Below are 14,870 nucleotides of genomic sequence, written 5' to 3' on the forward strand. Positions count from 1 at the left end.
CTACAGCTGTGCTGGTTCTTTCATCTAAGTTCTAAACATTTTGTGTTGTGCCTTTCTAAAGTATTCTTACCTCTTGGACTTGTTTGCATCCTGTCACTTTATAACTATAAACTGCGTAAAACTTTGTTGAGATTTTAGGTCATAGACCCACACATAGAAACACATTGTAAAGCGGAAGGAAGATCATTTGTGGGTTTTAAAGCATTTTACTGGAAGAAATATGAAATCATCTGCATTTCTATTCAAGTCCTGCCACATAATTTAAATGAGATTTTGGTCAGGACTTTGGATGTCACAATGTACATGAATATGCTTTAATCCAAACCAGGGGTCTCAAACTCCAGGCCTTGAGGGCCGCAGTCCTGCAGTTTTTAGATGTGCCACAGGTACAAAACACTGGAATGAAATGACTTAATGACCTCCTCCTTGTGTAGATCAGTTTTCCAGAGTCTTAATGACCTAATTATTCTGTTCAGGTGTGGTGCAGCAGAGGCACATCTAAAAGTTGCAGGACTGCAGCCCCCGAGGACTGGAGTATTCAAGTCCCCTGATCTAAACCATCCTATTGTAGTTCCGGTTGTATGTTTAGCGTCTTTGTCCTGCAGGAAGATGAACCCCTAGCCTAGTCTTACGTATTTTGCAGCTACTAACAGGTTGTCTTCTAAGATTTTCCAGTATTAACTCTTTATTCAAACTAGCTTCCCTGTCAAATTTCTTCTTCCCCCTCTTCTATGACAGTCAAGCACAACTAAGAATTGTCCTGTCAACAAATTCTCCCACCTAAGCAGTGGATCCTTACAGCTCCCTCATTGTCACTGTGACCCTCTCGGCTTTGTCACCGATTATGTTCTCCCTGTCTTGTCTGTTTAGATGGGCAGTCATTTCTTGGTCTTTTTGCTATGTGATACTCTTTCTATTTCCAGATGGTGGATTGAGCAGTTCTCCATAAAATGTTCAAAGCTTTTGATATTGTTTCATACCTAAACTTTGCTCTAAACTTTTCCGCAACTTTATTACTTATTTGCCTTGCAAATAAGGCAAATAAGCCTGGGAAGCTGGGGTGCTCTGATAGGGGGTCTGAGCGGCTAGAGGGATCACACAGTTCTTTTGCCGTGCTGAATCTTCAGTAATTTACTTAAAACCCAGCTGTATTTACAATTATCTTAAATTACACTCAAATGGACATCAAAGAGCAACATTAAAAGGGGAGGAATACAACATATCCCACTTTTCAGGTTTTTCTTCGTGAAACCTTTTTTTAAAATGTGTATAATTTTCTTTCCACTTATCAGTTATGCACAAAACACGTTAAAGTTTGCAGCTCTAATCTAACAAAATGGGAAAAAGTTAGAAAGAAATTAATATTTTTATACATAGCACTCTATGATTGATTTTTAAGAACATTCTTGTGGTAATAAGAATAAATTTCAGGAAACATAAAGTGATTTTCTCCCTTAATCCCTGAAACAGCACAGTCTTTATGACAACATGACGTTGAGCACAAAGCATTAGCACAGAGTTCAGGGAAGCTGGGATGCACTGATAGGGGGTCTGAGCGGCTCCTTGTGTGGCTAGAGGGATCACACAGTTAATATTCAAAGGGCCGAGCTTGTTGTAAAGAAGCAGCTAAATAGAGATTGACAAAGCGCATCGGTCAAACAAAGGCTTCTCCCTAAGTAGGCTGTGTGTATATAGCAAGAAACCTAGTAAACGAATGGACTTTGCTGCGTTTGCTATAGACTTTGATGTGTAAAGTCTATAGAAAGTTATTAAAGCAGGGGGTCCACCACAACAAACTCAACTACACATACAACGAGACTTAAATTTATTCTTAAACATTGACCAAAAACTACACATTGTGGTCCCAACTTACATCATTTGTTGTAAACTCTTAAAACATTTTTATTTGACCTAGTTTCCAATGAGACTTCGAGGAACTGTATGTGTGCTCCATATGAGTGTTGACTCCATGGTCTACGTGCTTTAGGTTGAGTAACGCAGAATCCCTTCTACATCAACCAAAACTCACCAAGCGCATAAACACACAGACAGTCACTTCAACCATCCAAACCTAATTATTCCAGGCCTGCTTCCCTGTGCCAATGAGTGATGTCACCCACTGAGAGACAGTGGGATTGTTGGCTCGGCGCCTGAGGGTGGCCACGCTGACAGGGAGGAGAGCAGAAACAAAAAGAGGAGGAAGTTAGAAGAAGATTAGCGGTTGAGAGGTTTGCAAAGAAGGAAAATGTGGGGAGACCCCCTATGTTTTGTCCTGCCCCTCATGTTGGGATTGCAGAGGTTAACCTGCTCTGCTCCTGAACCCACAGAGCCCAGTCTCTACACTATACTTTCTCCATCTCCCGTAGACTTTCAAATAAACATTTAAGGCTGAAAAGAAAACGCAGAAGGGACCATGAGCGCAAGGTCCCAAGGGGTCTCCGTCTAGGATTAACCTAGCTGTTGCCCTCATCCCATCAATTCCACTGGAATTCACGTTGCTGAAGCTTATTCATTCTCACCAGCTTGTTGCATAACAATGTCCAGTGCCTTGTCCTGCAGCACCGGAGCTGTTGGTAAAACAAGGCACCCTTGGGCCCCGGGACCCTTGAGCCAAGGCCCACTTTCTTGTGCTGTGGATGGGAACCTGTTGACGCTGTAGCTATTGTGCGACTGACTGGACATTTGGGGCAGACGTCACAACTGCTAACTAATGAGTGCTGCAAAACTTTTTAATAGCTTGAAAACAATGTTCAGGAGGATGGGAAATATGCTCACTTTCTCTCTTGTGAATGGAAAAAATGTATACTGCAGCCTTTTTCTTTTCAAAATGACATTGCTTAGGTAACAACATGAAACAGTTTCTTGTACAGTCCTCATGCATCAGGTGCAGGCATGTGGGAGTCAGGTTCTTTTGGTAAAAAATGCTATATGTGCAGTTTGTACAGTGACTTTCAAAAATGTGGTAATACAATTGCAAAATTCTGTTTGCTTTTTGGGGTTTTGATATGACAGACTGATGCAAAGCAGTGCAAAACTGTGATTTTTATTGTTTGTGAATAAAAGTCTGAGCAGTGGGATGTGCATTTGTCCTTAGCTCACCCTGAGTCAATACTTCGTGAAACCACTTCTCAAACGTGAGAAACGCTGGAGGTTTGTTGTGGTTCGATTCAGCAGTCTTATCTGGAAGAGAAAGCAGGGGGTGGGAGGCAGCAAAGATGAGTTTACACACCACTAGTATAAAAAGTAACAAAATCATTACAGTTTTGGTCTCATCATAAATATGCTTTAATCTAAACAATTTTATTATCACTCAAAGTTTAGCGCATCCTAAGGGTTTATTTTAACAAGGCTTTCTTTTTTTCCCCCCCTTTTCCATAAAGAACAAATTTCTGCAGAGTAGATTCCCCCAACTTGGTTGTGGAGTGAACCAAGCTATACATTTTGTTGTCCAATGCAATTGGACTCCATCATGTATATTATTTTCTTTCTTTCAGCTAGTGCATTTTTAATTAAACTACTTTTTTTGAACATTGATATGATAGACTGACACTTCGTATCAGTCTATCATCTCAAAACTCAATGAAGCAAATAGAATTTTGCGATTGTATTACCACACTTTTGCAAGACTTTTAAGAGAAATCCTGCCAGCCATCACTAAGTAGACAGGTTTGCCTGACCTAATTTGGAGAATGATCTGAGACATTTGAGTTTAGTCACTTATACCTCGTAACTCAGTATTTTTACAGTCATTTTAGATTTTTATATTGGGCAGGGCTGTGCTCAATATTGATGCCTGTCATACTGCTTGGAGTAATGCTGACTCCATATTTTTTCTTCCCACTTAATCAAAAAATGGGCTACTACCAACCCCACTTGTACTGTAAGGATGACCTCAAAGCAACAAACAGGGTGCAGCCGAATGAAGCACAAATGACTTAATGCGAACCAGATAAATAGGAAGCTGGCGTGGACTTTTTCTTTCTCCTCCCTGGAAATCATGTGCAAGCCCTCTCTCCCTTCCTTCCTCTCCCTCTGACACATGGAGATCTGGCATCTTTGGCAGAGGGAGAAAAGAGAACAAACAAAGAGATGAGTGACCAACATGGAGATGTGAAGACCAGCTGAGTTATTTGATAAAAACCCAGTAAAATTGAGAGGCAGGCTGTTGCCAGGCTGTGCTGTGAGAAAGTGTGAGTAGTGCAGTTGAACTGCTTTGAAAAGAACTAGCCCTCTGTTTACTTACACTCATATGCTGCTTTAGAAGCACTGCGATTACCACCAATTGCTCACTATGACCTATTATCACTCTTTCTGAGCCTTTATTAACCACTCGGCTTCTTAAAAGGATCTAAAGGAATTAACAATTGGAAGTAGCACTGAAAGCAGGTTGTAAGAAAAACATTTTATGTAAAGGTATGTTTTGGTAGTGATGTCACCACTTTTTATAGTCATCATAGATAAGGTCCTGTAAGGATGAGACTTTGCTCTGTTTTGTTTGAATCACATACTAAATATTATGGTTGTACTCTCCATGTCTGACCTACAACCTCAGAAAAAAAGATATTTGTTGTTCTGATTACATCTATAATTACAGGTAGAACCAGTCTGTATATTGAACAGACTTTTCTGCGTGGAGTGTAACCTGGTAACCTGGTTACTCGGGTAACGTGGTTACTCAGGTTAGCAGGTTGCATTGTACCAATATACAAAACCATGCATGTGGGGCATAAGGTGAAACTGTGTGCACATAGTAATTTTGGTTTGAGTATCTGTGTGATAAACTAACAAAAATTAGTTATTCCAGATGTGACCAATGACCATTCAAATGTCTGTTGACATGTAAAAGTCAGCTGAAATAGGTATTTCAACATGAAGAATGTAAAAAAAAATGCTAAAATAGATTTTGCTACTCATACAACAATCATTTTTTTCTACCCTATGTACATTCAAATCTAGTTTTTATTATGTTTTATGAATTGTAAATATGGTCTGTAGTGGTGTAGTACGTCTACACAAGAAATAGTCATTTACTCTCAAACAATGCAGAAAAGAGGTACATTCCTCTTCATGTGTCCCTCACAGTCACCTCTGATTCTGTGTTGTGAAACCTATAGAGGAAATGGTCTCAGAGGATTATCATGGGCTGGTCCTGGACACAAAACCAGAAAGAAGGAGAACAAGATATAGGCATATCAAGAGAGACCTCAAAAACAAAGTAAACTAGAAGATAAAATGGTTTTCAGTTAAATGGTTTCGGACCATGAAGGTCAAAATCTCAGAGGCCACTTGTTTGACTCAAAGGAAATCAGTGACTGGATTAATCTACGCTCTTCTGAATAGAGGAAAACTGCTGCTCTTACATTTAAAGGTTTTCAGGATTGAAAAGGGCAGTAGACTCACATCCATCCTCCGCACATAAATCCAGATAGTGTACACCCCCATGCTGTGGTGCATTCTGGCACACTCACTGGTGGTAATTGTGTGCCTTGCTGCTCTGGGCGTGTCTGAATATGGAGCAGGGGTGTGAGAGGAAGTCAGTGGCGAACAGAGGTGTTGAACCCTGTCATCCTGTTGCCAGTGGTCACACCTGTCTGTTGTACACGGAGAGTGCGGAGAGTCAACAGTACGTGCTAAGTTTGTGCATTGTGAAATTTAACAGAGGGGAACCAGTTAATTATACCACAGCCATAACATGGCATGGGAAAAAAAACACACAGCTTAAAAAGCTGAATAGATACAACCAAATAACAATGTGCAGTACACCCACTTGTATTCAGTTGCAGTCTTCTGTAAATTGTGATAGCAAACGTGTTTAATGTTTCTCTTGCTCAACAAGGAGATGCACTACAGTGTGTACTTAATTCTTAACGGTCCACCAACTCTGAGTTGAGCAAAAGGAGGAGGATGAGAAGCTGAACAGGGAGGGAGGTGATGTCTGGAGAATCTAGATGTTTTCTCACTCTGAGCCAACTTGTTTTATTTGCTCATGTTTGTTTTGTCTTGTTGTGTAACTATCTCAGCTCCGCCTTCATTCAGGCATTATTCCCTTTCTTGTCGTACAGGAGACCCCACAGTGAGTCTTGTGCATCTCAGTCGTCTCCAGCGAACCACATGGAAGTCACATATTAGCCTGGGCGATGGTAATGCATGGCTCTCGTTTGTACTGTGTTCTGGCATAAACAGAGCACGCCTGATTACATCCATTGGACACATTAACAATGTGGCCATCATAGTAGTTAAGAGTGGCACATGAGAGCTGGAAGGATCCAGGGCCACGGATCTGGGCACAGAGCTGCTCATTCATATGTAGGCCCTTTGAATCATAACTGACATGGAGGTTTTCTTTGAAGTTCTTTCTGGTGAGTCCTGCGATGTAAAACTGGTCTAATATGCTGAAATGGATCTGTTGTGTCACTGTACCGCACCGCTACACACACCCACACACACCCACACACCTCTTATCCAGTGAATTGCATTGGATTAATACCCCTTGAACTTTTTTTTTCATTTTGCCATGTTAAAAACACAATTTGATTTTTTTTTTTACAATGATTTGTCTAATTGATCAAGACAGATTATGGAAGGGAAGATGCATGAATTTCAAAAGTTTAGACATCTGAACAGTTTTGCAACCATTTGCAAAACCTTTGCTCTGTAAGCTACATAGTTTTCACAGTATATATTTTGGCAAATAAATACTGCTTGAGGTATAACTTAATTACTGAAATAAATACTACATTAAAGTTTTAACAAATAAGTGACAGTTTTAACAAATACATAAAAAAATCACTGAAATTACAGCTTTGCATATTAACAGTGACGAACATTTGCTCATTCTTTTTTGCAAAGTAGCTCAATTAATAGGAATGAAAGGATGTTTGGTGACAATATTTGCAGACATTAGTTTATCTAGTTTGCCTAAACTATAAAGATAATGTCTAGTTTAGGCAATAAAATACAGAGAGGCTCTAACTTGAGGAAATGTGAAAGAGCTCCAGGAATAGAACACCAAAACAGTTTTTACTGATTGAAGTGGGATGACTTTGACTGATTAAATAAATGACATGCTTGTGTCTCATAGCTGGTGTGCCACCAGGTGCTTGATATGATTGTAAAAACATGGGAGGGACACAGATGGTGCAGCCAGGTCTCCAGTGGCCATAATAACATAGTACTCTCATAAAAATAACAGATAGGGTGCTTATTATCGCGGAAAATACTGATACAGCCTACTAAAAGAGCCGTGTGCTGTTTTGTCAGAATAGATTTAACATAAATGAAAATAAAACTGCCTTTGGTGTGTGGAAAGACTAAACGTTTTGTTTCGTATGCTTTGAAAAGTCATTAGCAAAATTGTGAATAGTGATAAATCCACAAGCATACACCGAGTATTCTGTGTCCTCGCCCCATTTCCCCAGCTGCACAGGGGAGGACTTTGCAGAGTAATCCTAATTACGAGTTTGTTGGTTTTAGTATTATGAATCACACAATGGGCGATTTGCTCAACGACAAGAAAGCAGAAGAAAACAAGAAAACAGGTCTCCACAACCTGCATATGAGCCTGCATGTCCAAATTACTGGTTATGTCACTCACTTTTTTTCTTGGCCTAATTTAACAACATTAGAAACTACATAAGGGTATTGCTTTACAAAGACTAGATTTTCAGTTTGAATAGGTGTCATATTACATGCTGGTTGATTAAAGCCTAAAATACTTTTAGTATGTTAGACTATAATAGGTGACAAAGTTTGAAGATTGAATGCTTAAATATATATTTTTTTATTGTTTGTCAAATATCTCACAATAAAAACTTTTTTTTCTCTGCATTCAGTAAATTAGGAAATTCCTTTCTGCTGCCAGTTTCTCAGCCCGAACGTCCTTGCGCCGCTGTTCATCTGCACAGCCAGAGATGAAAGTCACTGAACCAGAGTGAAAGTAAACATGGCAGCAGCCACATTCGCCATTGTCTCAGATAAAAGTGTCTTTCCATCTCGTTTTGGCCTGAAAATTGCTACACTTCAAAGTGACAAAGCATTCAGATCAAAATGTTTGCTATCGGTCTTTTCCACACAGCTGTTGATATGTTACTTTTCCATTTAGAGTTACTGCAACTGCCAACATCTTTCAGACCTGCTTAAGAGGGTATTTTTTCCCCCAAGTATTTTCAGCAGAAAACAAATGGCCCTTATCTGGAAAACAACATGCTCTCTTATGTTTGAGTCAGTGCTTCAATCTGAGCCAATATCCATTTCCTATTGTTGTTGTGCTTCCCCTCTTAATTGTGGCTGAATTAACTTCTCCTGCTGGTATGGGTTTTCACACGCTCTCACAACAACCTGGGAATGCAACCACAAAATAGATCATAAAAATTAGTCTGCATAATTCCCTGTGTATAAAGTCAGTCACATATAGTATGTCTGGTTCCATTGTTTCTCAACCTGTGGTGCAAGTCCTTCTGGTGGTACTTAAGGTATTTTAGCTAGCCTGCTATCAAAAGTCTCAATTACTTACAAGGTAAATGCATACAAGCTAACTATGATGTACAGTTTACATGCAACAGCAACCATGTTGCACTGATCTTTAATTTTGCTTGCAAAAATTTCCAGCAAATACCATTCTGGTGACCCAAACCAAAGCAATCAGAATTAGCTTTTAGCTAGTCAGATTACGATCCTAAAGTTTTTTCACATATAAACTCTGTATATTAGTTATTACTCAGGCTTGCACATGAAAATTGATTTTTTTAAGATTTTGCTGCTGATATTTTGGATAAAAATTGCATCATAGTTGAAGACTTAATTTTACTGTGCTAGCTAATATAAGCTAACTCATTTTATTCTTTTGCCGATTTTGCTCAAATGAAACAAACTCTTAACAAAAGTTTTCATTTTTGAATTTCACCTAAATACTTGTTTTCTGTCCTGATGGCAAATGAAACTATGCTGTTAACAGAAGTAGTGGGCTTTTTAGTCACAGGTTTGTCAATGCATCCACAGGAAAAGTACAAGTGCTATAACAAATAACCTGACTGAGGCTTGTCACCACTTCAGTCTACAATCAAATGCTAACTTTACCTTTTTGTTACAACTTGAGGATCCATGCGTTTTGTTATTTATCTCTGAAACCATAGCTAGCAATGAAAATGTTAACTCTGGCTGACAACATTTTGCAAACTCCAGTCCAGTGAAGTCGACTGGCTGTAAATAATCAACAAGGATGGTCAGTTTGTGAACATCATTCATGTAAGAAACACAAAAACCTTTGGCATTCCAGTGAAATTCCATACAAGGAATGAAAATGGTTAAGATGAGCAAGACGCTGAGGTCAAGAAGTCAACTACTCTGGTTTTACTAATCGAGGATATATATGTATTTTGACTTTCTTGCTCTGTGACCCCTTTATCTTACCAAAACACTTGAACACAGCTGTTGAACCTATTTAATAGCACTATATAAAATTTTGTGCAAAAACATTGAGAAAATTGGGAAAAAAAGGAATGTCAATCTTAACTGGTTCAATGTACCTTATGTTGGGAATTTCTCTGCACTGTGTAACAGAAATGATCTGACCACTGACTCAGTTTTATATCCTTAATGCTTTCACTTTTTATTACTGTCAGCAAGACACATGTTCTTGTTATTCCTGTAATTGTTTCACAAAAGGTAAGAAGTCAAAACTAAGGAATGGGTTCATCTAAATCTGACCAGCTTCCTAATAAATCAAGGTACATTTATTTGAACTTTGCAGAAAAAGAGAAAGTACTTTAGCAGAAGTAAGGACTTGAAGCTAAACACAGTGCACCTTGTTTGTTGGCTTTAAACAATAGAGGTTTTGCAAGAACTTTTATTCCTTAACTTTTAGTTTGCACTGGTTTTGAAAAGCAAGATTATTCCTTGAAATGTTAAGGAAAGGTACAGGAATATTACCCAACTCTTTACACCAAATGTCAATATCATTGTGTTAATAAAAGAAGATGTTAATATCTAATAAATAAACAGAAGACTTTAGATTATCATTCTGACTTGTATTTGTTTAATACTGCATGCTGTGTGTTTAACTCTGAGTAGATTAATGATTAGTATTTGCTGAACAGACTGTGATCAGCTTGTTTAAGCAAAGGTCTCACATATTAGTGGTACACAACAACACCATTTTTTTTTCTAATCTGAAGGTTAGACCAGAGTGGATGCAGTCTGTGACACATTGCAGAAAATGGGCAGCACACCTGCAGCATTGGCTTTTTCTGATCTTCATCATGGTCTTGCTGCTTGTATGGTCGCAATTGTTTGCATTGTGCGCACAGGAGAGAAATTGTGTCAGAAAAGGTTTTATTGCACTTGGTGGCAAGAGTCGTGGAAGTAGCGATTGACAATCTGCAGCTACGCCTTTTCCTCCAGACTCCTTCCCTGTTCCCTCCGCAGCCGTCTCAGTCCAACCCTTTTCCGACTTGTGCTGTGTACACACAGATAAATAGAAGTGTTCTTTGTTGCATGTTCATAAAATACAACCATAACTTTTTTTTAAGCTATAGATAAATACAAAATAGCTTGTTAGGGAGCACTGCTAACCTGAGAAGATCAAAATTTGAACAATGGTGGGCAAGAGTGACAATATTTACAAAATGTTGTCAAAAACTGATCCATCAGACACAAGCGAATAAAGTCTGTATATATCCCTGTTTCCGCAACATTTCTACAACTGAGTGTGTCCTATAAACAGGATATGTAGAGAGGAAAAGCATGTGGTGGGAAAAGACAGGGACATTCAGGGGTCTGGATGTACAGCTGCAGCTGTGTGAATAAATAATTGTTTGAGAGGAACTGAAGAACCACCAGAATAGATAAGTGGGGATCTAACAGGGAAGATGACCCCGGACTAAACTGTTATGAGCTACGGCTGGGAGCAACAAGTGAAGATCAGGAATGAGATATGAAATATCCTTCAGAAATTATTTTTTATGCTGCTTACTTATTGCTTTTATGGCATTCATTTTCTCATGCTTGGTCTGATCCGTTATTGTGGCATGTTATATAACTTGGACCAGTGTCAATACGTCAGAGAAAGAAAAGTTATTCATTTATTGTAAGACTAAAATAAGTTGAACCTGGCATACAGTATTGATTGTCCACACCTAATGCCAAAAGTTGCAATGATGATACTTTAAAATCAAGCTCTCTCTTAAGCTGCTTATATGAAATTTGCGAGTGGAGCTGATTTAGTTTTCAACAGTGGTGTATTGTGCTCTGAAGGGACGATTTCTTCCCGCTTCTGATGACCTTATTTCGGGACAAAGTGTTTCCCCCAACCATGACTGACTCACAAGATACAGCTGATTACGCAAGAAGAGGGTTTAGTAATGGATGATCCATTTTTGGGGATAAAAGGTTCTGCTTAGTGGAATGACTTCTGCGTGAGAATGGAGTACAACAAGTCCTGTTTACTGCAGGTTGCAGGCCTCACGTTAATAACGCTGTAACTGTCACTGATTAGGATTTGAGAGCTGCAGAAAAAAAACCCACAGGGATTCTGAAAGAGGTGATAACTGCCAGGTGAATGACCAGCACCATTAGTCAAAACAAAGAAGATCCACAGTAAAGCAAGACTGTTGTGTGATTTAGTGGAATAATCAGAGTTTGTTGGGACTTCAGTCTCCCAGTTTGTGGTTACAGTGCCTGTATTGTTTCATCTGGCTCTAGCAGGTGTACAGCTTCAGCAGAACCTAAATAAACAGAGGAATATGCCAAGACAAGGGCTTTGTTTTTAGTGGAGATGACAGCAAACATAATTGTAGGGATTTTCTAGTTTTATGCAATTGTAGTGGATAAAGATATGTGACCACTCACATATCTTTATCTGTCTCCTCTAATTACCTTGAAAATGCCCTTGCTTATCTTACAGTTATCCAAACAAGCTCTTATGTTGGTTCTGAGTCTTTCAAGTATCTGTGCTAATAGGACCCTGAAGACTGATGTTATAAGAACTTGTTGCCTGAATGTTTGTGAATATATCCAAATATCTTTTATATGAATTATTTATTTTTAAATTACCTCATGGTTGATTATTTTATAAGCTGTTTCTTTGATTTTTTAAAAATATCAACATAATTTCCTTAAAAAGTCTGAAATGTAAGTGCATGTTCATTAGTTAGAATGATTGTAAGTTTTGGCCCTTGAAAAAGAAGAAGATCCAAGCCAAAAGATAGCTGTTATCTACAACGATTGTTTACATGTCCAATAACCTCAGCAAATGGAGCACCTACTCAATAGTTGGAGATGTTAAGAAAAAAATGAAACAAATTTTGGCAACAGTGTACCGGTGCTGCCAAAATGTGTCTCCTTTTTTTCTTAACACCTCCACCCATTCAGCATCACTTTATGATTTTCTTTGGAACATTTTATTGTTAACATCCAATTTTGTTCTGGAAGGATCAAAAATAAGACAACAAATTGAATCTGAACCCAGTGCCCCTCACTCTCTATGAACCCCTCCACCAGACATAGCGGCAGCTGCCGGGCTGAGGTTCCTCTGTCAGCAACATAAACCGAAGTCTGATTCTGTTCAGTGAGCGAGCCAGCAGCCAGTTCTGGACATTCAACAGAGACACGCTCTTTCTGCTTCATCTCATGAGATGGTTCTGATGTGAGAAGCAGACAGACATAAAGGCTGTTGCTCGTTTCAATTTCTATCCTTTCTTTTTCTTTTTTTTTATCCCCAAATTAGCCTTGCAAATAATAACTCAAATCCAGAAAATGTTCTCCTTGTAGTTTTGTTGTGGTAGGCAGAGATACAGGTACATCTCAGCAAATTAGAGTATGCATTTTGATGTCATGTTTGTCAGATCTTTTAAATAACAACCTTCAACCGGGTATTATTATCAAGTTAACATTCCTATATTAAAATAGTTTGTTACTGGATGTAATATTCTTGATGTTCATGAGGCAGAAAGCATCAAACTTAACAGAAAGAAACTCTTGAAAACTTCAATCTGTGTGTGGATTATTTATGTAATTTGTTTCTGTTTTTATATGACAAAATGCAAAAGCATTCAATGAGTATACTTGTACAAGCACTTTGTATGGTACTACACTGAAAACTGGTAACCCAATGTTTAACTTGGAAGAATACAGCAGGCAGGAGTGCAATTTTATGCATACTTGTTATGTTCAGACACAACCTTTTACCACAACATGTATGGCTGTAAAACATCAGTCTGCAGAAATGTTTTAAATAAAGGGCAGGGGCATGAATCAAACATCTACTACCTGATGATTAACCTGTTTGGCAGCTAGAAGCCTAATTTTTGCCTAGTCTGACTGCTGTGATGTTTTCCACAGAGAGAGCACTATTAGATTACTTGAAGGATAGCTCTGGAAAAAAGGATCTAGTCTGCCTTGAAGTATGTTAGTGTGTCAGCCGCAGATATTAAACTATAAAAGTTGAGGAAATGCCTTTGTTCTGTTGTTTCTTTGTCTGCTTTATTCAGAGGGAAAACTCATAATGATAAATATGTCTGCTGCTGAAGGGCCATCTGGCAAAGCAATAATGCCTCAAACCCAAACACTATTATAGTATTCTGCTTTTCCTATATTGGTTTATTAATAATGCCTTTCAGCTTAAAAAATCATAAGTGCAGTATTGAATGTGGTTCATAATAAGTTTGCTCTTGCAGTGCTTTGCATAAGTAATTACATCTCTAAACTATTTACCTTATTGCCACGTTTGGTTGCAGACTAATGTAAAGAGTCTTACTGAGATTTTATAAGATAGACCAAAGAACAAGATCCATAATTATGAGGTGGACAGAAAAAATAAATTGTTCTCATTGTGTTTTACAAGTAAAAATCCACATCCGTATACATTTTTTCTTCATCTTCATCTTCATATTTTTGTTTAACTGGCTTCTGCTAATTTATAGTGGGGAACTCTGTATGTTTTCACCAGTTTTGCAAATGTACAGAAAAGATAGCTCAGTCAAACCCGAGACAGGGATTCTGTAAATAACAATTTCCAAGTCTTGCAAGAGATTCTCCCTGGATTTAGGTTTGCACTTTGATTGAAATCACTCCATTGTGGCAATAGCTGGATGTTTAAGGAACATATTACACAGGATAAATGTTTCAGATTTGGAAATGTCAAATTTTACATATCATTCTCCCTCTACATATCAATAGACTAACCAATAAGCATAAAACATGTTGTAGTTTGTGTTTTTAATGTAATTAAATGGGAAACAGTTCAAGGGGGTATGACAATTTTGCAAGGCATTGTATTGGGCTGCTTAAAAATGCTTTGTGATGCGCCTTTTGGCTTCCTGGAAAATACATTTAGAAAATGGTTCCATGTAGTCTACATTTTAAGGGAAAACAAAACAAAAACATGTTTTTGAAGTCCTCCAGCAGGGTTGGAGCACCTGATATAAAAAACTCCAATAACACAGTTGTAAAATAAAGAGGACTCATTCATCAGAAAGTCTGAAATGTAGCTGGTTTATGAGGTTGCTACAACTTGTTGTTGCAACAAGTTCAGATGGCATTTAGGATCTGAACTGAACTGTTCTATACGGCTGCAAATAATGTGGGTCAGCAGCATGCATGGAATCTTATAAAATAAATGGGCTGTGGTAATTTAGGCCACGCACTCATTTGCTCAGATAATATTCTTTCCCATTAATGTCGCAACAGAACAAACATCAGATTTCTCTGTGCTTTTTTTTTTTTTTTAGTTTTTAATAGAGACCTGTCTAAATACATCAGTGAGTGAATTAACCTCCCACTCTCACGTGTCTCCTAAAATAGCTTGAGTGAAAAGAAGCTCTGTTGTGTGGGTCTGTCACAGACCCTTTTGGGCACCGAGAAGATGTGTCCCCCTT

This window comes from Xiphophorus couchianus, chromosome 23 (assembly GCF_001444195.1).
Source record: "Xiphophorus couchianus chromosome 23, X_couchianus-1.0, whole genome shotgun sequence".
NCBI lineage: Eukaryota > Metazoa > Chordata > Actinopteri > Cyprinodontiformes > Poeciliidae > Xiphophorus > Xiphophorus couchianus.